General features: G+C 47.3%; 1 protein-coding gene across 3 annotated transcripts in view; it reads left to right on the top strand.

Moving 5' to 3' along the window:
* The first annotated feature begins 1,678 nt into the window (after positions 1–1,678).
* LOC126526194 (uncharacterized) overlaps positions 1,679–25,603 on the top strand; it is a 68,188-nt gene continuing 44,263 nt past the window's right edge. For all 3 annotated transcript variants that reach the window (XM_050174135.3, XM_055068034.2, XM_055068035.2), the window contains exon 1: positions 1,679–2,082. The gene's annotated coding sequence lies outside the window, so the exon portion shown is untranslated. The remainder of the gene's footprint in view (positions 2,083–25,603) is intronic.

Here is a 25,603-nt window from a genome sequence, read left to right as displayed (position 1 = left end):
CCTAGAACGTCAATGGCAACAATATTTACAGTGGCATAAGAATTCCACAAGGTTTATGAAATGTGGAATAAATTCTGTTGAGACATATCAATTGTCTGCTATGTATACGAGCGTTTGCGATGTAGTTGATAAGGAGGCCATTTATTTCGAATAGGAACGTAGCAACCCTAGTCACAAGCACAATAAAAAATAAATAAACACGAGGTGCTGGCTCCTTCCGCTATCGTTGTTGTTGTGAACCTGCTTGTTGTACTTTTGTGCACAGCGTGAAATGAAACATTTTTCTGAGAACTCGTACGAATGTTCTAATTACGGAACAGTAGTGCTCCAATGCATCGCAAAACGCTTTCCGACGCCTTTGATCACTCCATTCGCAAGAATACAGCGCGCGCGGCTTTTCGACAGAAGCGGTAACATCGTAATTTTAAACAGAACAGCGCGTATTTTGACAGGGACGAGGGTCGAGGTACAGCGCTCGTCCATGTCGTGTCTCCATCCTTGTCCCTGTCAAAATACGCACTGTTCTGTTTAAAATGGCTTACAAACTCGACCAAACGTTCGTTTTAACGGTAACATAGATAATCCCAAGAAGCTGCTTGAATATTAAGCACACGTGCTTGTTAACTGCAACACTGTGCGAAATAGGAGAAGTGGTTAGCGACGCTTGAGTACAATTACGACTGGAGCGAAAACAGTTCAAATATTTTACTATAGCCAGCTATCACTATCTACTTCCTTTCGTATATATTTGTGTCCTCGCTTTATTCAAGAGAACAACGAAGACCTTATAGCAATGCATTCTCAATGCCAGTGCAGCGACGAGCAAACTAGCATAAATGTCTGCTAATAAAGCCGGCTAACCAGCTCTGCAATGTTTTCCTGAGGTCCGGTGACGGTCTTCGACTGCAGCTATTTGGTTTACAGCAAACAATGCGCAACACGCATCTTGTTTTCTATAAAGATCATTTGTTGCCGAAAGTGATTATTTAGTAGTCCAAGAATTATCTATAGGTGGGAACCAGCGGGGCTGCACATGGCCTTATGTGTTTTCACGTCATGGAAGCTTGATTGCTCCGGTCGATCATGGCCGTGCGATAGCACAGGTCTCGAGGTTCTGTTGAGCCCTCCACTTCGCCGATGGCATAATACTTGCTTACGCTTTCTGCGAGCATTTCTTGCTTTCGGTTTCTACGAGCATTTCTTTTGAGCGGAGTGTTCGGAAAACCTCTCGCCAAGCACGGACGGGTTACGGCGCCGTCCGCTAGTTGGGCGGCTGCATTGTTTCCGTCACCGCCTTCCGCTTCCTCTGCGAGATGACTTCATGGCGCGCGCAGAAAGCCGAAGCCCACAACCGCGGCAGGACGCCCACGTCTCTCTTGTCAGCACACCAGCAGACCACACCTTCGGCACACAGCGTCTGATCTTGTTTGCGTACGCTAAACCGCACGCGAAGGAGTGACGTCATCCTCTCTTTTCTTTCTCGACCGATAAGGCACCAAGAGCGGCGCAGCTAACCGTTCATCCGGCGGTGGATCACACAAAACTCCCGAAGTTGCTGCTATCCCAATCCGCCTTGGCTATCCTCCACCAGGCGGCGACGCGGCTCGCTCGCTGGCTGCGGAAGAGGCGCCGGTGGTTTTGCAACGGCTTCTTTGTGGTGTGCGTGCTAGCCAGTGATAAGAGAGCTAAGGAGAAAGCGATAGTCTGAGTAGGCGACGTCAAGAAGAAAGCAAAGGGAAAGGAAATCGAGTGAAGAAGGAAGGAAGGCAAAAAGAACGCGGAGACCAGGAGAGCCTGATACGGAGGCAGTACATCACTCCTCGCACGGAGAGCACGCGTACGCGTGCGAGCCCGGCGAATGTGACTCGTAGGTTATCGCGAACCGGAGCTTAAGAGGCACGCTCGCGATTGCTCCGGCACAATTCGGCAGCTCCTTCTTTTCTCTCGCTTCTCCTTCTCGCACACGGTGTCGAGATAAGCACGTCACGACAATTGGTCTCGCGCGTATCTCGTGTAGGAACCTCGCCGTGCCGGCAACGCCAACAGCACTGACGACGCCGTAGGGAACGGGAGGTGTGAAAGGTGAGTCACGGCTGCGTGTTTGTCGTAAGCCGCAACAATGCCACTCAGAAGTACGCTCTGCGAATGTCGAAACAAATGGGTGAAATGGTCGCGGTGACTACAAACGCGAGCTTGTGTCAGCGATGACGTCACGGTGCATTCAAGCAACCCCTCGCTTCCCACGTCCACGGGACCGATGCGTCGCGTTCCGATCCGGGCTCCATGGTGTGCTGCCCCTCTTACTCTCGCGCTATGGTAGCGCTCACTGGAAGCCACTTACGTGTAACCACCGCGCAGGGCTATAAACTGTAACCCTCTCTTGCCGAGGCCGCGCCATCATGCCGCACGTGTTGTATGGTGTACAAAGTGGCCTAACGTCAAAGCATCAGATTTTTCGTCTAAGCTGGAAACTATTCCGCTTCCAGCGCCGACTTAAACAAAATGCCATATCGGGGCGATTGGGCAGCAGTAAGTGAGGTGCTGACTTATAGTGCACGCGACTATAGAAGTTCACGTGTGGCTGAATGCTTTAAGAATCAGCAGCATAGCTTCCCGTGGCTAATGCAGCTCCTCAGGAGCGTAAAACTTATAAATTTATGAGACTGAATGATGAGCTTGTTTACTGAAACACATAGGGTGATGGAAAATGAACACTCAAGAATAGCTGTGAACGTTTACGTAGCTTTGTAGCTTTGGAAAATCCACTGTGTTCAAGTGCCTGGAAGCCGGAGATCCTTGCAACGGGCCATATTCTCTGGCGGGCTCACGGCAATTGCTTGCGAGTTAAGTGCTCGCCGAGTTTTAGAAACATCATATCATACTCAGCCGTTCCAGTAACGCACCTGCAGCAAAAATGAAATTACTCGCAACGTAGTCTCGTTTCGATCCCCAAATTTTTCAACAGTACTTGGCTTAAGAAAACGCATAACATCACGACCTGAGATCCTTTGGGGGGAATTGTCACGCCGTCGTGTGGTCCGGTGATGATTAATACATTGCGAAAGGTGCGTCTTAATTTTTCATTTGGCCATATTTGTGTCCATAAAGAAACTAAGTAACACTCGAAACACAATGACAGCGACGAGCCCCATCGGTGGAATATGATCTGCGGGTGAAGTGTGTCGGCTTTACCTGGCCCATCGTACATTGAACTTCTGTAAGACCTGCAACACGATGCCCGTGGTCGAAATGGCTCCAAGAAAACGGCTACTTCCACGTAACAAATTGTGTTTAATAAACACCAGTATAGGGAACGGTACTAAACTCTGCAATCTTTTTTTTATCTCAGCGCCACCGTGCTGTTTTGGTGCTTCTTCATGTGCCTTGTTGCAGCTCCTATTGAAAACGACTCTACATTCCAGCACCTGCCACGTTCCAGAATGTACACCATTCCGTCGTGCAATCTCATTAAGTCTATACATAAAAAATTATTTCGCTGTAGATCAAGCGACAACATTGGAGAAAGTTCCGATACATGTAGGCGTGTCTTTCGACGAGTGAACGGTTTGTGACTGGTTAGACATTCAAAAACAGCCACCGAAAAATGATAAACAATGTACGCGTGTCAATATTTTGTCAATGCTGTGTCAACATACACCAGCCCAATCTTTGTCTTCCAAAATTGTGGATGGGCATTGCTTTTCAACAAAAGCTTGCTTCGCCGTGGTCGTTGCCAATCTTTCTTCACAACTCAGCTTTCCTAAATTATATATCGCATTTTATATATGGACTCACAATTCCTCTTAAAACGAACGTGAGGTTCATTCGTACCAATATACTTCCTCTATTTTACATGCCACCGTAACTGGAGGCGCTTTGCCCACTATGCATACAGGCGTACAAAAACAAAGTTCCCAGCAGTGGTTCAGAAAGTTTGGTGCTGGGAATTCTTTTTGTGTACGTTCATGTGCGTTCTTTTTGTGTACCACTCCAGTGCGACTGCGTTCAGGACTGCCATCGAACACATTTTTCTTTGAAGCAGCCCACCCCTCATGTAAAACCCCTCTCCAGGGGCATTTGAGGAATAAATAAATAAATAAATAAATAAATAAATAAATAAATAAATTTTTCGAAAACATTCAGAACAAGAGATTGGTGGCGCAATCCACCGCAACACAGAGTGCTGTGGTGAGGCAATAGATACGAGGTGCACCGGGATATGTGCAAGGGTGTAATTGTCCCAGGGCTTATATTTAGAAATGTGGTTGCTTGCTTGCAGTCAGGGGTACAATCAGGCCTCGATGTCAACCAAGGTTCAGGGGGACGCCTCCCATTGGGAGCTCAAGAGAAGACTACAAACGAAGCTGCGCAGGATTATATGGGATGGAGAAGTGTTTAAGTGAGGGAAGCTCGGAGTAAAATTGATTCTCGAGAATGACTGAGGAATATGAAAGAAAGTAAAGGGGTTGCGAGAGTTTTGAGATATTTGTATAAGAAAAACATTGATTCACAGTGGAGAAAACGAACTAGGAATCTTACCAGCAAGTACGCGATCGGTATAGCAACATGGCAAAAAAGAAAGTCAAATGCAGTCACATACATTGAGACACTCTCATGGGGGATGACAATAAAAAATAAATCTGCTGTGAATAACTGGCGAAGATGAATAAAAGTAAATCAGGAAAGAAACAACTTATGATAACTCCATGGGAAGCTCATTAGTTTTCGAAGCGAGGTCAGGATGTTTTATTAGACTCCTCTGGCCTCCTTGAAGACCTTGGGTTCAGGGATAGCAGGGGGAAAGTAAAGATGTCCGCAATAGACATTAGTAAGAGGCGATTGGAGGTTTGCTGACAGCAAAGTAGGGAGACCACAATTAAACAACGGAGGCGTACAAAAGCAAAATTCCCAATAATGGTTCAGAAAGTTTGATGCTGGGAATTCTTCGTGTGTGTATGTGTTCTTTTTTTTCTATAAGTCGGATATTAGGCAAAATATGAACAAGAGCTTGGTGGCGCAATCCAACACACCGTTTTAAATGGCACGCTCATAACATCCATCCATCCATATTTCCGACTTTCACTCTGACGTTATAGTTTTTTTTTTTACCCGATCTCCATATTACCTTCTGAATGCGTCATCAAACACTTAAAAGTTTTGAATCATGCAGGAAGCACTTCGGTTTCAGGTAAGCTGTTCTAATGTTGCAGCCATCCTTTGCATCATAGAACGCCACTTTCAGAGAACGCCATCATATGTGTTCACGTGCACGGTAATTGCATCAAAACATACTGACATTTGGTTTACTATGCCACAATACTGTCGCAACGGCAACAATAATGAAAAGCGGAACTTTGTACTAAATATGCCAATCCCTCGCAAAGACATTATGAAAATCTCTTTGGTACGGTTCACTCTCCACTGTGTTTTACGTTTTAATGACGTCGACTGTGATGTAGCGATTTAGGGGCTTCCCAAAACTCAAAATTTCAACGACGAATGTGATAGTCATTGCTATTCGGTTAATATGCGACAAATCACTTTTGGAAATTGTGGAATATTTGTTGCTCTTCGAATACAAACGATATCAAGATTTATTAGAGTGCACATTGAAATAGCTATATACAAGTGACTACTCTTCTGAACGGTTCTGTCGCAGGAGAGCTTGGGGCTTACATTTTTGCGCAGGTGCATTAGTTCCTGAGCGAACGATAGGGCCGATAACCTCTGCTAAATATGATCCGGTAATTTTATCCAGTAGTTGAACAAGAAATCCTCGAACTTATGGAGGCTGTATAACATTGATGCTTCAGTCCAGCCACATTAGCATTGTTTTAAGCAACGTGTAGTTCCGTAGCAGCAAACACACTTTACGTACATCTTATGAAGTGCTGTTCCCTTGCTTCATCGCTGTCGTCCCAGTGCGCTTAATAATTGAATTTGCTGCTAATTTGCAAGTTCCTCACTTTAGCGGACGTTCAGGTGCGAGCGGTATTACGTGCAGGCATAAATTCCTGAATATAAACATTTATAAAAACCGAATTTGGCACGTTTAAATGAAACGGATTCTTTGATAGTCTTCGAAGGCCAAATATCGCTAACATTCTTTTTCGATTCGTACATTTCACTACTAGAATACCTTTAGTACGCTGTCGACATAAGAGAAAGCTTTAGCTCGGAACAAACTCCAATTTTCCTTGTTCAAGCACACGTAAAAGAGAGAAATCCTTTTCTTAGACAACCGCCGAATCCACTTGAATGAAATGTGTTGCATTTCATTGTGTAAGTTAAGTTGAAGCGACCGTAGCAACGAAAGATCTGATATAAGGGAAAAATATTCTACAAAATTTACTCAAAATCCGTCACTGTCCTCCAAAAACACATATCGTAGTTATGTAAACAGCATCTGTTACAGCATTTAAAGCGAACAAATTTGATATATGAATTCACAACATAGCTAGATGTGTTACAATGTTTACAAGGATGTAGGAAAGTTCTACTCACAAATTAGCCCTATATTGCGTAGCAGTGTGTGTGCAATCAATTCTGTCAGTTTTAGACGTAAAATCAGGTGCAGTTTACAGAAATGTGGCACTGCCTTTCATTCCTTAGTTGGAGCTGTGATATATCAGAAAACCAAAATATGCAGTTCACCACTCAATACAATTGTTGTCACAAATAAAAACTCAGTTTGCTAAAGTCACTATGTTGTAACTTTTTTTTCTTTTAAATTAACAAACTTCATCAAATTCGATGCACTAGTTGCCGAGAAAACCGATTTCTCCGCTACCATGTATTTACACAGATTGAAGTCCCCGAGATAAAGTTTCTTCTTAAGGAAAAGCACTGGAAATTTTCTTTATAGGCTTCAATACAGCAGCACGTCTCTTAACATTAAGAAAATATTAATTAGCTAAGTTGCGGCGCGAATAACGACATGCCTAAAAATACGTGTTTCCCGAATTCCCGTTTTTTTTTCTAACTTACTGCAAACCTTCAGTCACGAAGGTACTGTCTGTTTGGATATCAAAGGAGCCAGTTGGGCCTTTAAGGGCTACCTCAACTAAGAAAAATGTGCAAGTGAGCATGTGTCAGGTTCCTGCATTGCGCTTTGGCGAAAACAAGAATTTGAAACTATCACTCCGGTCAGTCGCCGCAGACACATACTCGAATCAGCCCAGAAATGTTACTGAAATATGACATACTAAGAAACATGGCAGAATAATAGTGTTGCCAAAGACGAGGAGGGTGAGTCAACGTCAAACGCTATCAGGCAAACACCCCTCTATACCTGCGCACCTTGATACGTGGGCTTCATTCAGCACACGGCGATATCTTTACGAGACAAGGCAAGACACTATTTCCCGGACCGTGTGCTGGGAGGCGTGATAAACATGCCAGTTTTCGTTCCATAGAACTGTTTCTAGAAGAGCTCTGCTACATTAACTGAAGCTGAGGCTTTGTGTCAACGGCGTATAAGGGATGTGAAACAGTGTGTGAAATCAACCTACATAATTTTACTTTAATCTATGTACAGGGTTACCTTGTAAAAAGAAGAATGTTGACGGTTGGTGCTTATTTTTTTTAATATGAAGCATTTTTAAAAATCGCCTGTGAAAGATAGTTCTAGTCATTCAAATACATTACTCAAAGAGGTGAATATTATACCTGCGCGAAAAATCAAATTCCATAATCTATTAATTATCAAAACCCACTTATTATATTTTACACTTATTTTCTTTATGGCACATATTGCAATTTTCGAGTTCTAGCCAATGGGCTGACAAGGTGTATCCACTTACAACGAATTGTCAGGATTAAACACGTTTTGAGGTATTGATTCCGAAAGTGCACTGCATAATACATGAGCGTTCCAGTTATTTTTCTGCTTCAATGCATAAAGTGGCGGATTTGTAAAAAAAAAAAATGTGGAGTAATAGTGCATTTGTACAGCAAATTTGATGGCGCATATCGAAACCCGTGTTATCCTTAGAATGTCTTGCTTTGTTTGACTTGGGTTAGCGTTTAGGCCAGGAACCCTACAGGCATAGGGATGAGTACGTTCAGCAGTAGGAGCGAAAGAAGAGGTTTCTTTACATATTGAAGCAAGCAGTCAGATTGCAGTCAGAGCACTGTCGACACACTCAAAAGATCCATTTTAAGCAGTTCTTTTGCCCTGGTTCCTTACATAAGAGAATTCGGCGACCTTGTCCCAACCGACCAGAAAGGTCGCGCTCTTCACAGCACTCCGCCCATGGACGCATCACCTTGCTGGACTCCGCCTGTGATGTCTAACCTTCGAACCCGCCTACGATGCAATGACGAGGCAATCGGTAGACAGGGGTCCATGCCAGGCACGCACCCAGAATTTTTTTACGGGGGGGGGGGGGGGGGGGTTCACGCCAACGTAACTTTTCTATGACAAAAAAAGGGGGGGGGGGCACTTTTACTAGTATAAACGGGAATAATCCCTACTGTTCGCTATAAAAACGTGTAAACCCGCAGAAGAGAAATGAAATGAGGTGTATCTCACAGATATGCCGCTGATATACACATCTCCTTTACTTGACAAACAAGTAACAACATCAAATGGACTCGCGCAGGAAGAACACTACCAAGGACAAGTCAATCAGCGAAAGTCTAAAATAAAGATTTCTAGTAGCTATTTTTCAATTAGGTCTGAAAGAATTATAGAGAGATATAGAGAAACTGCAGAACAGTCACAGTCCTTTTGAACCCCTCGTTTACTACTCCACCTAGTGCCAAAACCGACTCGTATCGTTCATCTGGAAGTTGCGTAACGATGCGAGGCCGCAGGTCCCGTACAACCACGTAGAGTACCAGACGCTGCCGTTCAAGACGTACTGCAACCATCGCGAAAGGTTAGAAAAACACTCACATATGCACAGCAAAGAAGTGGATACGTTTGACGGCTGGACTGGTACCGGTAGAAGCGTCATTCAAAACACACGGAATCATTCTCCACTTCCGGCGGCGTTTTTTCTACTTACTTTTTAAACAAAAAAATGTTGACCCATAAATATTTTGAGCAACAATGGATAAATTTGTTAATTTTCGCTTTTCCTTCCTGTTTGGCAGTTGCCTCGGCTCCCTCCTTTAGCAGATCGCGAAATTTCTAAACTCGTTGCGACTCTTGTTTCCAGTTGCTCATTTGCGCGAAAAGTGCTGTAGAATTAAGGAAAACCAGACGAGGTAACGGGTGACATTCATATTGCTTATGGGTTTAACGGTTGTTGCAGGGTTTGATGACGGACGCTGTTTCGCATGATCTTATTTTCCACCATTCTAACCCATATCATCGGTATATGGTTCGAGGATCTGCCAGCGTCGCGGCGAGCCGTCACTCGAGGAAGTACTGAGGCAAAAGGAAAGGTTAAACACAGCTAGCGTTTTCTCTCGCTCTCTCTCTCTCTCCGACCGCAACTCGTTCCAAAAGCATACAGACCAGCTTACTACGAACTGAATTCTTTTCCTCGTCCCTGGATGAGTGTAAACAAAGAAGGTTGAACTAACGAAGGAACAGCGATGCGCGTGACCGTTGCAATACATGGTGACAACTGAACGCATCTCGAGTTAATCGCGCAGGCACCGAATCGATGAGAAAACTGGCCTTCATACCAAAGGAGATGTTGGTAACTACCGCCATCTAGCTAAGAACCGCCAAAGTAGTGAAAAAGGCAGCAAAATGTTGGCCGCCGAATAGCTGTCATGTCTCAAGATTGATTTGGGGGTGCTTTAGGAATGTGTGTGAGGAGTGGTGGCGTGAGGAGGAAAAAAAAAAGCACCCCCCCATGCCCCCCCCCCCCCCTTGGTTACGTGCCTGGTTCACGCTGCTTATACTAAATTGATCGAAATTGCCTCCGTGCCGCAATTAGTAGGCTATCCGGGTCAGTCAGCTTGTAGCGATTGGAGAAGCCTGGCCTTGACGGTCGTTAACGCTTGCACAGAATGCGGCGGTTGCTATCACCTCTTTGTTTGCACATCAATAGCTAGCGGTGGGCCCTACCGTCGTCGAAGCGGGCGCTGGTGAAGTGGCCCCTTCATGGGAAGCACCCATAAGATCCTTATTTTCATTTTGAGAAGCAACAGCCTTCGAGATGAATATGCTTTGTGAATTCCCCTGCTACATATCATAATTTGATATATGTGCCGCAACATTGTTAGTTAAAAACATAAATCGCGATTTGAGGCCAAGCTTTCTTTCTCTCTTCGTTTCGACTTTTCAGCGGCTGCTGCTGCTATCGATGTCTTGCAGCCGCGTCGGGATGTGGTTGAGAGCGTGTATAAACATTTTAGGAGCACGGCAGATAGGAAAGGCGACGTGGGAAACTCGTTTCGACCTTTCCATTGCGTTGCTACAATGCCCTCTGGAGTTCCCTGGACATCTCTACAGTACCCTCTAAACTGCTGTAATTATCCGTGATGCCCCGCAACACATTGCAGAAATTGCAGCGCTTGCCTATATACTGATGCACGGTCACAATGGGGATGTCCGAATGTCCTGACTCCCCCTTTCCTTAAATTTGTCTACGCAGCACCATGGTACGGCACGTGGCAAACTCATGAAGTCATTCTTCTCTACATTACAGTTGTTTTGCTCTGTAGAGCCTAGAAATGTTCAATCAAGATTGAACAGAACTTTTCCAGCGCGAAAAAAACTCAATATCATCATCAATCTCCATACGAAAGTGCTTCGTCATCATCAATCACAATGCCCGCCTTTGAAAGAATGACATTGACGTTCCACATCGTTAAAGCAGGTTACGGAGTCTCTAAGCTATGTCGTCTTGCCTCACACACCCGCATTGTCGCGAGCCGCCTAGCACTGCTAGACGGCGCCTTTTGCCGGTCTTGTTCAGCTTGCGCTTGCCGACGACTTCGGATTCGTTGGACTCGCGTTCGGCCTGGCACCGCTTGCGTGGCTGCTCCCTCCTCGCTCGGCCTCTCGATCGCCATGCGAACCCGGTATTACCATAGCGCCCACAGAATCCGCAGGAACTGCTAGAGGAGGTGAACGCAACGCGCCTCCGATTACCCTCCTTCCTCCCCACACTTCCGCCGTGAGCTCCTCCTTTCCGCCTCCAGGCGCCCTCCTCCTCGGTTTCCCAATTCCCTCTCCCAGCTCCTCCGACGTAATCTCACTGATTTTGCAGACGGGGCCTGTACGCTTGCGCGTACAAATCTCTATCCGCGCCTGTTTGTACCAACGCGGAATTGTCCAGAGGAGAATTAGCATGGTGGTGACAGGGTAGGGAGAGGAGGCAGAAAATGGGCATAACCGACGCAGTCACGAAACGATGAAACGAGTGAGCCTTGACACTCGTCGCTCGCATTCATGGGGTAAGCCCGGGAGAGGAACAATGCTCACAACAACGCCTCAAGCTTGATGACGAATGTCGTGTATTGAGGCGCAAGGGACAAGTATGGCCAAAGAGTGCCAGGTCAGTATTACTGAGTTCGCAGAGGAGCGATGAATTACCAGAGGTAGATTTAACGCGGCTGTAAAGGTGTCGCTGTAAAATAGTCGCTCAAACTGCGTAAAGCTCATGTGTAATAAAATTATGGCAATGACTAATGAGGTGTACGATGGACAGGAAAGATACATCCTGAAAAAAAATGATCATATACTGAAATATGGCAGAGGCAAACGTTTGCAAGAACCACTACTGCCCTAATGGAGCCTTTGAAAGGCAAGGGGCTGCAGGCATGTGCTATACTATACTACACAGCGGCTTTTTGTGGGAATTGGATCCTCTACGAATGTATTGTGCTAATATCATGCGGGACAACTTCGTTCGTGAAACCTAGGTCTGCTCTGATGTCAAAAAGCGCTTCTGAACCAACAAACAGTACCGACTGAAGAGGGATATGCTGCCTGTATGCCACAGAAAAGTGTTTCTCTCAGCTTCTGCTTCCGGACACTCCAGGAGGACGTGGAGGGCGGTCAGCCTCTCACCACATCTAAACGCATCAATAAAACACGTCTCCCTTTGTGTTATGTGTACTGTGCAAACAAACAAAAGTTGTGCACCCAAGTAATGCTTAACATCAAATCACCACTCTAGTATTACACTAAACGCTGATGAGCTTAAATATTCGCCGTAAACATCACCGCCAGTTATCGTCAATCAACGCAAACAGCGAAGAAAGCATCGCTCACACCGATACCGACAGCGCGTGGGATCCACGTAATTTTGTTTTTTATGTATTATATATATCGATTTCTTGTAAAAGTAATGATGTCCGCCTCCTCGAGTAATCCAGCACAAGACAAGAATTATGTTACTTGCCGAAGGCGATTCTCAAAGAAATCTGTATAGACTAAACAAGCACCCTGTATCCAAAAATGTTTCCCTAGCAGACTCCTCTTCAGAAGAAAAATTACTCAACGTTGGATAACAATTTTGTAAGCACGGTTCAAAGCGTGGTAATTGCTTCATTATGAATTTCTATTCGCATCCCAACAACAATAAGACGTCCTTACAAGCTCCCGTAGGGGGTGCCAGCATGCACCTAATTAAGCGCTTGCGCAGGCTTTTTGTCTGCGCCTCAAAAAGCTCCGAGCCATTGAACTCTGGAAATTTGCCAACGTACCAGGCGATTGAAAAGCCATTAAATTCGCCAAAATATGCAGAAAGAAAGGATTTGTGAACAAGCTATGTTATTTTAAAGCTCACGGAGAAAACCAAAGAGCAGGAGTTAACAGTGACAACGTTGAGTTACAATGAAATAGAAAAAGAAAGCTTTGCAGAAGGATACCTCCTGCGCAGTAGTCCTTCACCCACGGAGCCAGATTTCGAGAAATGTTTACTATCGTCCACTCGTCCACAAATTCTGGGGCAGCTTTTATGACTTTGCTGGAGCTATTCAACAGTTTATAGTTTTATCTGGGCGTATAAAATTGCCCTGTAGTACTGGCTGCCAACTGCGCGTTTAAAGACATCTGATGGTATCAGGTGGAATGTCATACAATACTCGATTGTAACAACGAATGCACACCGTATTAAACGGATATAGCGGCATCGACTACAAGACATGTTAAAAGGGAGGTTCGAGGTAAGGATTTAGTTGTCGTTGAGACATAATCTCCTCAAATTTGCCAGCACCGGTCGGACATATCGCTTCAAGAAAATGAGCGCCAACCCTGCAACCAAGGAAGAAAACGCTTCAAGGAAACACCGTGTACAAGTAGGGACAAAAAGGATTGAACAACCGATAGCCATTGTTGAGTCATACGTAATCCTGTCTGCGTATGTGTCCGCTGTAGTAATGCATCTTCCAAACCGAACCAAGTATACCTGCGCGTTGGCCTTGCCCAATGTGGAAGGAAAGTCACTGCATCAAGCGACCTGCACATTTCATCGCTCCCAAGATTTAAAGCGCTCCTCTGTGGCAGATTTATGGAAATTCCTTTAAGCAGCGACCCCTACGCCTCACGCCATTTTGCTGATATATAACAACTCGACTGGTCCGGCTTAAAAAGCACGTCAAACTAAGAGGTACAAACTGTATCCACCGCCTGCGCGTATAAAATGCGTCTGTGCCTTTCCGCGGCTGCAAGCCCGTCGAAACATAAACACGACAGATGTTTGGACTCTGCGACGTCAAAACGCCAGAAGCGGACTTGATCCGAGGAGAGTCTAAGCAGGCAGGATGTATTTTTGGCACTGGACTCCTCCTCCTGCCAGGGCGCTCCGATTCCGATCGCCCTAACCCTTTGACCTCGACGTCTGTCGCGAGGCGAGCTTACGGGCTCAGTAACACAGCCGTCAAACGGTCCGTCGCGTCAAAAAAAAACAAAAGAAAAAGACGTCCGCCAGGTGCAACAGAGCAGTGTGCCAATAGGCGATAGCGGTGGTGACGTAGACAGCAGCATACTACTCTGCTATTATACAGGAATCTCTGAAGCCTGACTGACTCAATTAGCAATACGGCGTTCAAACGCCCTTCGGCATTGTCCATGTCGCATATTTGAACACCACCGAGACGAACAGCTCGGTATTCGATGAGCCGCACGTGGGGACACGTGGAGCGCAGATGTAAACAGCAGAGCAGCCGCTGCTGGTGCCAGCTTCAGCTCTGTAAAATGGCTGTATTTAGCGATGGCTTCTTAATTTCTGATTAACCCATTTTGTAGGGGCAGGGATCCGTCACCGTTCTGGCGACGGGAGCATACAACACTGCTCTACGTCTGCGGCAACCCGTTTTTGAGGAGAATATGACTCGGAAAACCCTCTCCCATGACAAAAATTGGTGTCGTGAGGGTGACGCTACGGAAAATTTGACGGCTCTTCGAATGAGGCCTTAGAGGCAAGCGATTTTATTACAAAGCCCCCTGCTTTTTAATGTCATTAATATTCTTTGGCACCTTCACCCGGTGTACGATCTATCTGTCTGTAAGGATAGGATAGGAATAAACTTTATTTGTCCAACGGTAGTTGATGTTGGTGCCCGGGGCTAGGCTGCCAGGGGTCCATCGCCCGAGGAAGATCTTTCGAGATTCTCGGCAACGGCCCTGGCCCGCTGGACGGCCCACTCCTGGTCTTCGGGTGCCTCGCTGAGGAGGGCGGCTTGCCATCTCTCAGCGAGGCGCCCCGCTTCAGAGGGTTCTGCTGTTGTATTCCCCCTTCCTCTTTGTCCTTGTTCCACGCGGCGTTGGCATTCCCAAAGCACATGGGCCATATCGGCCCGTTCGTGCTCGCACCACGGGCAGCCGGGCGACAGGTGCAGCGCGGGCCACAGGCGGTGCAGGTGGTAGGGCTTTGTGAAAGTGCCCGTCTGCAACCATCTCAGGTCGACCGCCTGGGACCTGTCTAGACGCCCGTGGGGTTGTGGATATTTTCTTCGTTGTTTTCTATAGTGACCAAGCACCTCTCTGTACGTTGCCGGAAACTCCTTGACATCGCAGTCGGCGTCCGCGTGATCCCCAGCTCCATCCGCCGCGATTTGTGTTATATTGGTAACGACAGCGGCCGCGTCTGTAAGTCCTCGGCTAACCTCTTTTGCGCCTACTTGGCTCATATGGTTGGCGACGCCCTAATGGGGGGAGCATCGGGCTGCTGTGATCAGATAACAGAGTTCCAAACCAACTGCTGCACCAACTTGAGTCACTGGGCATCTACTGTTCTTCAGTGAACCTCTTTCAGACCAACTTTATTCGCTGGGTATGTGACACAGAGTATGTGCCGCTCTTAAATGAACTTCTTTAATGCCAACGTGGGTCAATGGGTGCCGCTCTTCAATAAACCTCTTTGATGCCAACTTGTTGGTATGTGCACAGAACACATAATAACTATCCACATTAGCGGTGGCGTTGTGAATTCATTAAACCGCCGAAAGAGAGCACTTTCAAAATCAAAACTGATATCATCATCATTACGTAGTGAGCAATATGGCTGCCGCAGCAGCGGCGGTGGGGCTGGTCGCGCTGCCCGTTCGCTGTTTTTGGGCGTTTTGTTACCGCTATCGGTGCGGTATTTGTATGGTAGCCTGACATGACTGCAGATACCTTTATTATGTCGCCAGGTGACCCAGATGCCTCAACTGGCAAAAGAAAAAAAAAACACTTCGAATGAGTAAGCTTACATTGTTTAATGTACAAGCAGTGCGTGCTCACAATTTTCGTACACGCCAGGTGGGCTTAATGCTGCCAGTCACGTAAACAAAGATACTCGTCTATTTAATTGAACTCAAAGTTCAAATCGAGCGAATTTCTCCCACCATGTTCGGTGGGCTGCTTAAAGCAGTGAGAAGGAAGCTTCAGACCACAATATATTGTGCTGCGCAACCCTCGTACTCTTGTTGCGTCCAGTACTTCTTGGCGCGCACGATACGTATATTGCTTGCGTTCGACGATTTCAGCTAGATTAAAAAACAGAAACATAAAATGTGCTCGGCAGAGGTGTACCATCATCAAGATAAGCTGGAGCTGCAATGTCCCCTTCTTTTCATAACACATTAGCGAGAGGAAAGTGGCGAAGGAAAAAACAAAACAAAAAAGTAATGCTAAATTTTGCAGCATATATTATCTGATACTCATATTTCTGTGGCACGTTTAATGCTCAGGTATGGCAGCACAGACATCAACCGAAGTGGCGTGTCCTTAGGGAAGCAAGGAACGTTAAAAGACAACATTGCTTACAAGGACTTCTGCAAGGATTGTGTAAAAAAACAAGGGCACTAAATAAACATATAAGCAAGCTCAAATATTGCTTACAGATCATTGGAAAACGCAATTTACGGTTTCATGTTGAAAAAGAAAAATCACGGTTTATGTATTCGAACAAGGCAAAGAGGTTGAAAGCAGACAAACTCTTCAATTGAGTAACAGAGGTGAGCAAAGGCAGCCTCAACCTGGAGACAACGTTTCGACATGCAAACATATTTGTGAGAGCAATGAAGAAGACAAGTTACCATGCTCAGGCTTTCCTTGCTCGCCGACTGTTCATTGGCTGAATGTTAAGCCAAATTTACTATTGTGCGAGTATATTTCAGACTATATGGAAACACACTGTGCTCAAGTTTGTCATATACTGTTTGAAGATAAAAAAAAATTTCTATTGTTCTATTGATTTGTCATGTTTGTGAAATGTGTAGTAGGCTGTTTGTGAGCTTCCATTTTCTAGCATCTCTTATATTACTGTGCAAGTCTAGCCTATTGATTTCATGCTAACTCTTCATGAACCATGTAATAGTGGCTGCCAGAAATTCGGTCATCATTGTCATTTCCTCAATATTTCATTGAGCACTTTTCATCGTTTTAAATTTTTTCTATTTACATATAACAAATGATAGTTGTCTGGGAGCACGTGATACTCGGAGGTATTGCCCGGTAAACTCATTTGCGGATACAAGATGACAAAGTTTGTGCATTAGCAAGTATGAGTTTGCTATCTTCTTTCTGTTTCTGTCACAAGGTTGTAATGAACAGAAAATTAACAAGTTGGGACACAACGTGTTGCCTCTCCGTTTGTCATAAAATGGCCTTAAAGAAACTAAGCTGGCATGTCAAATTTTTGCGTTCCCAGTAGATATTGTCACGTGGTCGTGACGTCAAAGAAAGTTGCAATACTGTGGAACGCAAAACTAATTTTATTGGGCGAACCTATGCCCACAAAAGAGGCTACACTTATAGCACAACGATAGCGGCGAACACGGTCGGCGATCGTCGAAAATCTGATCAGCGGGTCAAGCGCGTCGGCTTTTATAGAGCAGTCATCGAATGTTCCAGACTAAACGTTGGGACCCGCATGCCTTCTACAAAGATCTACACCATTCGTGTCAAGCGATGAAATCAGATACCACAAGGTTCGGCGACAACAGACAGCGGATAGAAGCATCGATAACTTTCCAGAAACTTCGGATACATGCATGCGCGTCCCGCGCTGTGCGATAACATTTGTTAGGTGGCAAAACGTGTCGCCCGATAAAGACAAGTACACGTGTCAATACCCCCCTCTTAAAAACATCGACCCGATGCTGCAAACAAACGAAAGTAATAAATAAACACTCGTAGCAAAGAAGAGAAAAAAAGGAATGTTCGTTAGCGTCCGTGAAACGGTTTAAGACGCACCACGTGGACCACTTCAGGTCGTGCGCGACGTCGCTGTGAATGCGAAATGCCGTCTGGCACGACCTCATAGTCCAGTGCGCCAATACGTCGGATGACCTTGTAGGGTCCGAAATAGCGTCGCAACAGTTTCTCACTCAGTCCTCGTCGGCGTATCGGGGTCCATACCCAAACACGGTCGCCGGGCTGGTACTCAACGAAGCGTCGTCGGAGGTTGTAGTGTCGGCTGTCGGTCCTCTGCTGGTTCTTGATTCGCAGGCGGGCGAGCTGTCGGGCTTCTTCGGCGCGCTGGAGATAGGTAGCGACGTCAAGATTCTCTTCGTCAGTTACGTGCGGCAGCATGGCGTCGAGCGTCGTCGTCGGATTCCTGCCGTAAACCAACTTGAACGGCGTGATCTGTGTTGTTTCTTGCACCGCCGTGTTGTAAGCGAATGTTACGTACGGCAGGACGGCATCCCAGGTCTTGTGTTCGACGTCGACGTACATTGCTAGCATGTCGGCGAGGGTCTTATTCAGCCGCTCCGTAAGACCATTCGTCTGTGGGTGGTAGGCAGTTGTCCTCCTGTGCCTTGTCTGACTGTATTGCAGAATGGCCTGGGTGAGCTCCGCTGTAAAAGCCGTTCCTCTGTCGGTGATGAGGACTTCTGGGGCGCCATGTCGCAGCAGGACATTTTCGACAAAGAATTTCGCTACTTCGGCGGCGCTACCTTTCGGCAGTGCTTTAGTTTCAGCGAAGCGGGTGAGGTAGTCCGTCGCCACGACGATCCACTTATTTCCGGTTGTTGACGTCGGAAAGGGTCCCAACAGGTCCATCCCGATCTGCTGGAATGGTCGACAAGGAGGCTCGATGGGCTGTAGTAATCCGGCTGGACTTGTCGGTGGTGTCTTGCGTCGCTGACAGTCTCGGCATGTTCTGACATAACGGGCAACGTCGGCGGTCAGGCGCGGCCAATAATACCTTTCCTGTATCCTCGACAGCGTCCGGGAGAATCCAAGGTGCCCAGCGGTTGGATCGTCGTGTAGGGCGTGCAATACTTCTGGACGCAGTCCTGACGGGACAACAAGAAGGTAGTTGGCGCGCACTGGTGAGAAGTTATTCTTTACGAGTAGGTTGTTTTGAAGCGATAACGAAGATAATCATCGCTTAAATGCCCTAGGGACAACGTCAGTGTGCCCTTCCAAATACTCGACGAGGCCTTTTAGCTCCGGGTCTGCTCGTTGCTGTTCAGCGAAGTCTTCTGCGCTTAAAATGCCGAGGAAGGCGTAGTCATCTTCGTCATCTTGCGGTGGCGAGTCAATGGGGGCGCGTGATAGGCAATCGGCATCAGAGTGTTTTCGTCCGGACTTATAGGTTACAGTGATATCATATTCTTGCAGTCTTAGGCTCCACCGCGCGAGCCGTCCTGAAGGATCCTTTAAATTCGCTAGCCAACACAAAGCATGGTGGTCGCTGACGACTTTGAATGGCCTGCCATATAGGTACGGGCGAAATTTCGCTGTAGCCCAAACGATGGCGAGGCATTCCTTTTCGGTTGTAGAATAATTGCCTTCCGCTTTTGACAACGACCGGCTAGCGTAAGCTATCACGTGTTCATGACCATCTTTTCTCTGGACTAGCACGGCACCGAGGCCTAGGCTACTGGCGTCAGTGTGGATTTCGGTATCGGCGAACTCGTCGAAGTGCGCAAGTACGGGCGGCGACTGCATGCGTCGTTTGAGTTCTTGAAATGCGTCGGCCTGCGGCGTTTCCCACTTGAACTCGACGTCACATTTAGTTAGCTGTGTCAGCGGCTCAGCGATACGTGAAAAGTCCTTGACAAATCGCCTGTAGTAGGCACACATGCCAAGAAATCTACGCACTGCCTTCTTGTCGATGGGCTGCGGGAACTTTGCAATGGCTGCTGTCTTCTGCGGGTCGGGGCGCACTCCAGACTTGCTGATGACGTGGCCTAGGAACAGAAGCTCATCGTAAGCGAAGCGGCACTTTTCTGGCTTCAGAGTGAGCCCTGATGACTTGATGGCCTCTAGTACTGTCGCAAGCCGCCTAAGGTGATCATCGAAATTTTCGGCGAAGACGACGACGTCATCCAAGTAAACAAGACAGATTTGCCACTTCAATCCTGCTAACACCGTGTCCACGACGCGCTGGAATGTTGCAGGCGCTGAGCAGAGTCCGAATGGCATGACCTTCAACTCGTAGAGGCCGTCTGGCGTGATGAAGGCGGTCTTTTCGCGATCTCTCTCGTCGACTTCTATTTGCCAGTAGCCAGACTTGAGATCCATCGACGAGAAGTATTTTGCGTTGCAGAGCCGATCTAATGCGTCGTCTATTCGTGGTAGGGGGTATACATCCTTCTTTGTGATTTTGTTCAGTCGACGATAATCGACGCAGAAACGTAAGGTGCCGTCCTTTTTCTTCACCAAGACAACAGGGGATGCCCACGGGCCTTTCGACGGCTGGATGATGTCGTCGCGCAGCATTTCATCGACTCGTTGTCTTATAGCTTCACGTTCTCGCGGCGAAACTCGGTAAGGGCTCTGGCGGAGTGGTCGAGCGCTCTCCTCGGTTATTATGCGATGCTTGGCGACTGGTGTTTGTCGAATCCTCGATGACGTCGAAAAGCAGCCTTTGTATCGTTGGAGCAGACTTTTGAGCTGCTGTTGCTTAATCACGGAGAGACTTGGATTAATGTCGTAGTCTGGTTCGGGAACCATGGTCGTCGGGGTAGATGCGGCGGAGTCCGAGAGGACAAACGCATTACTGGTTTCCAGAATTTCCTCGATGTACGCGATCGTCGTGCCCTTGTTGATGTGCTTGAACTCCTGGCTGAAGTTTGTCAGCAACACTTCAGTTTTCCCTCCATGCAGTCGAGCGATCCCTCTTGCGACGCAAATTTCACGGTCTAGCAGTAGACGTTGGTCACCCTCGATCACGCCTTCTACGTCGGCAGGCGTTTTGGTGCCTACGGAAATGACAATGCTGGAGCGAGGCGGGATGCTGACTTGACTTTCAAGCACACTTAAGGCACGGTGACTACTAGAGCTCTCCGACGATATCGCTCGATCTTCCGACAGCGTTATGGACTTCGACTTCAGGTCAATGATTGCGCCGTGTTGGTTCAGGAAGTCCATGCCGAGAATGACGCCTCGCGAACACTGTTCGAGGATAACGATGGTGGCAGGGTAAGTCCGGTCATGAACGGTAATTCTTGCCGTGCAGATTCCAGTTGGCGTAATAAGGTGTCCTCCAGCGGTCCGAATTTGGGGACCCTCCCATGCAGTCTTAACCTTCTTCAACTGGGCGGCGATGTGTCCACTCATTACGGAGTAATCGGCCCCTGTGTCGACTATGGCAGTGACTGCGTGGCCGTCGAGAAGCACGTCGAGGTCGGTGGTTCTTTGTCTGGCGTTGCAGTTGGGTCTTGGCGTCGGTTCACGGCTGCGTCGTGTTGAACTGAAGCTAGAACGTCGCGTCGTCAAGTCGTCTTTCGTCGGTGTAGTCTTGGCTTCCCGACTTCTTTGGGACGGCGGCGTGTCGTCATTAGGTCGTCGAGATGGTTTCTTCGTCGTCTTCGTCGGCGGCGGAGGATCTTCGTCAGTTCGACGAACAGCAACCGCACCTCCATCGGTTGCTGCTTTTAGTTTTCCGGATATGGGCTCGCAGAGCGGCCCCAAGCTGGGCCGGTGCATGGTCGGCGCTGCGGCGACAGGTAGCGGCCTGGTGACGGCGAACGGGACGGTCGTCGAGGGCTCCATTGAGTAGCGGCGAGGTAGTCGGCGAGGTCACGTGGGCGCTCTCCAAGCTGTGGACGCGGCGCATTGACGGCGAACCCTCTCAGTCCCAAGTCGCGGTATGGGCATCGGCGATACACATGGCCGGCTTCTCCGCAATGATAGCAGAGCGGGCGGTGGTCCGGGGATCGCCAAATTTCTGTCTTTCTCGGGTAGCTGCGCTGGGCGACGGGTGGGCGCGCTGGCGGCGGCGGCGGTGATCGACGGAATTGCGGCGTTGCAGGGCCCTGCCGCGGTCGTGGAGGGGGACCTTGACGACGGGCGACGGCGGCGTAGGTCATCGCTTCTGGCTGCGATGATTGTGATTGTAACTCGGGAACTCCGAGCGATCGCTGAACTTCTTCTTTGACGATTTCGGTGACTGTGGCCACTTGAGGTTGCGATGAAGGGAAGATCCTTTGAAGCTCCTCTCGTACGACTGCCCTGATGGTCTCGCGCAGGTCGTCGGTGGCCAGTGACCGAACACCGGCGTAGTTTGTCGAGCTCGTGCGGCGGTTGAATTGCCGGTTCCGCATTTCGAGTGTCTTCTCAATGCTCGTGGCCTCGCGAAGGAACTCTTCTACGGTCGTCGGTGGGCTTCGTATCATTGCGCCGAAAAGTTCCTCCTTTACACCACGCATCAGCAGGCGGACTTTCTTCTCCTCGGACATTTCCGGGCCGGCGTGGCGGAACAGACGGTTCATTTCCTCAGTGAAGATCGCGATCGTCTCATTCGGCAGCTGCGCTCTGGTCTCCAGTAGAGCTTGGGCTCGCTCTTTTCGCACGACGCTTGTAAATGTTTGCAGAAAGTCGCTTCGGAACAGGTCCCACGTCGTCAAGGTGGCTTCTCGATTCTCGAACCACGTCCTGGCGGCGTCCTCCAATGCGAAATAAACATGTCGCAGCTTGTCCTCGTTTGCCCAGCTGTTAAATTTAGCGACCCTCTCATACGTTTCCAGCGAGCTTTCCGGGTCCTCAAATGTGGAACCGCGGAACGTCGGTGGTTCCCTGGGCTGCTGCAGCACGATGGGGGACGCTGGGGCTGCCATTGGAGTTGCCTTGGGCACAATCTTCTTGGTCTCAGGTAACAGTCCGTGCTCCGGGGGCAGCTGTTGAAGACGGCGGCTTGCGAGATGTTCCGGGACGGCGCTGGTGTTGTCTTTGCGGTCCGGGCTTGAGTTACGGCTTGTCGGGGGCGTCCGGTACATGAAGGTAAAGCACCTCCACCAGATGTCACGTGGTCGTGACGTCAAAGAACACAGTTGCAATACTGTGGAACACAAAACTAACCTTTATTGGGCGAACCTGTGCCCACAAAGAGGCTACACTTATAGCACAACGATAGCGGCGAACACGGTCGGCGATCGTCGAAAATCTGATCAGCGGGTCAAGCGCGTCGGCTTTTATAGAGCAGTCATCGAATGCTCCAGACTAAACGTTGGGACCCGCATGCCTTCTACAAAGATCTACACCATTCGTGTCAAGCGATGAAATCAGATACCACAAGGTACGGCGACAACAGACAGCGGATAGAAGCATCGATAACTTTCCAGAAACTTCGGATACATGCATGCGCGTCCCGCGCTGTGCGATAACGTTTGTTAGGCGGCAAAACGTGTCGCCCGATAGAGACAAGTACACGTGTCAATATGATACAAAACTGTAGACTTCTGCGTTCCTGATAGGGTTCAGATCCCTCTATCTAGTAAACTTTCAAACGTTTCATGGTGAGGCACATAGTGCAAGATGACCTGTCGTCATTATGGTGGTGGTTGAGCTTCTTATGACTTGGCGTTAACAGCTTGAACACCAGTCATCCCTTTTGTCCGTCTTCCTGAAACGAGAAACAATGAAGCCCAGATGATGCCTTGTGAGGATTGAGACCCTTCATGTTACTTTCAGTGGTGACACGTTCACTGTTGAGTTGTACATACAGAGACACTAGAGCTCAAAGGGGTGAAGAAATATGAGTAGCGTCTTGGAGGCTGGAATCGAGAGACAAAGAAGCCTCAATTTCCGTGGTGGAAGTGTAGGTCAGTTCGTGAATCATGTCTCACTAATAATGCACAGAACGCTCCATGACAGAAACGCACACGCACGCACGCACGCACGCACGCACACACACACACACACACACTTTTTTCCGCGTGCATTTCTTTCAATGGTGTTTGTAAGGACTGTGGTTAGTGAAGCCTCGATTACATAACAACTGATTCTGCCAGGTCATAGTAATAAGCACAGTCACCTTATTATGTCTCAAATGCAATTATTCTAACTATCACAGGAAGTACATTTGCCACTGCTGTGTTGTAAATTTATCGCGGCGCATCACTTATGCAGAAACAACCAAAAGTATTTATTAGTTAGGCTGCACTTGACGTTAGGAACTTTGGCAACGTGACAAAATAACAACAGCCTCGTTTTCATTGCCCTTGAGCAATACCTATATAATTATTATTATAGTCCACTTCTAAAAAAATTACCACAGGAATCTGCTTTATCCGCCTCGCACGCAATGAAATTCAGAGTTGAAAATGTGAAGCTCTGCTTTTTTAATCACCGGCGCACACGCCCAGGGGCTGCAAGGTTACTCCGCTTTCGTGTGTACTCTCCAAGCAGACTGTGCTTGGTTCCAGCGATGCATTTCGCTCTAATTAGTGCAATTTTTTTCCAAGCAACACGTCATTACACACGCATACGCGGCAGATAACTAACGATGGAAATCATATGTAGCCGTTATGCCAGTGAAATGCCGCCGCTTAAAAAATTCACCGCCTTTAAACAGGTTCACTTGGTGGTGGCTACCGAATGTTGGACGCATAAACTGGCTGAGATATTATTGTTACCAAAAGTAAACTTCTTTGAAACGAGTTTCCGTAATGCTGCTCAAAGGAAACGATCACACCTTTTTTTCAAATATTACCGCCGTACAATTTGAAGGGATAAATGGTCTACACTGCAAGTGCGCGAAAACTTACATTGGACAGAGTGGCAGTTGTATCAATATCAGACTAGAAGAACACCAACAATCATTTAACAGCTCTAATGCTTCACATCTAGCGTCGCATTGTTTCAGTTTCGGTTGTAAACCTTTGTTTGAAAACACAAAAGATCTTTTCAAGACGCAAATGCCAAGCCACATGGGAAATAACGGAGGAATGTCACAGTAAAAAATCAGAAGAGACTTGCGTTAGCCACGCTTCTATATCTCTTTATTAAGCGACTTTCAATATATTCTGAGCACATGCGTTAATCTCAAGTAGTGTCTTTTGTCTTGTTTTTTTTTTGCTTCCCTACCTCTTGATATGTTTAACTGATAATCGTTAGACTTTGTCTTGTTCATATACTGCGTTATTTGCAATCACTTATATATATATATATATATATACATATATATATATATATATATATATATATATATATATATATATGTTAACAGTTTCAATAAATATTTAGCTGAGAGTTAGCGCTCGTCCTGTCTGCTTCTAGTCTCTGTCTGTGTCACTTCGCACTACAATCTAAGAATGTTACCATACCAACTCGCCCAACTTTCTATCCTTTCGCACGGATTTATATATTGTAGTAGAAGCGCACTTAGAGAAACGCCGTTCGTTTGTACCTTTTCACTTCTAGAGCCCGTAGTTATCGTGCCCCTACCGGTGGAAATTGCCAGCTACTCGACCTTTCTATCTGATAGTTTTCATGTATAATAGATAAGAAATGTTGGGAGGCGATTCAACTTCCACTTGAATTCCATCAAACTTCTGGATCGGCACACATCTTTAGACAGCGTATTCTCGGATCGGCCAACATTTTGATGACGTACATTCATGCGTTCATTATGTTAAGTAGTTTCCTGAGTTGTAGACGTTGCAGCGTTTCGAGTGTCCGAGCGGTCATGATTTTTTTCGTGGCTGGTGACGTGCCAGGTGCCGGACGATCGAGAGGTCCATGGCGACGTCTAAGAAATGATAAAAGGGTTTATTTACACATTTGCATTGGTGGGAATTTACCTGTGTTAGCACGAGTACTAGCGCGAGTATTAGCGCGAGTGCTGTGTACGAGTCGTAGTCCTCAATCCCACTTTTTATTCAAGTAAAACTCTTGCTTGGGCTAGTTGGTTCATGCTTGAAGTAGTAAAGGCAAGGCGCAGAAGACCAGGACTCGAGAAGAAGAACACAAACGACAGGACCGGCGCCGGTCCTGTCGTTTGTGTTCTTCTTCTCGAGTCCTGGTCTTCTG

This window comes from Dermacentor andersoni, chromosome 8 (genome assembly GCF_023375885.2).
Source record: "Dermacentor andersoni chromosome 8, qqDerAnde1_hic_scaffold, whole genome shotgun sequence".
In the NCBI taxonomy this organism is placed as follows: Eukaryota; Metazoa; Arthropoda; class Arachnida; order Ixodida; family Ixodidae; genus Dermacentor; species Dermacentor andersoni.
This window is presented reverse-complemented; position numbering and strand designations above follow the sequence as displayed.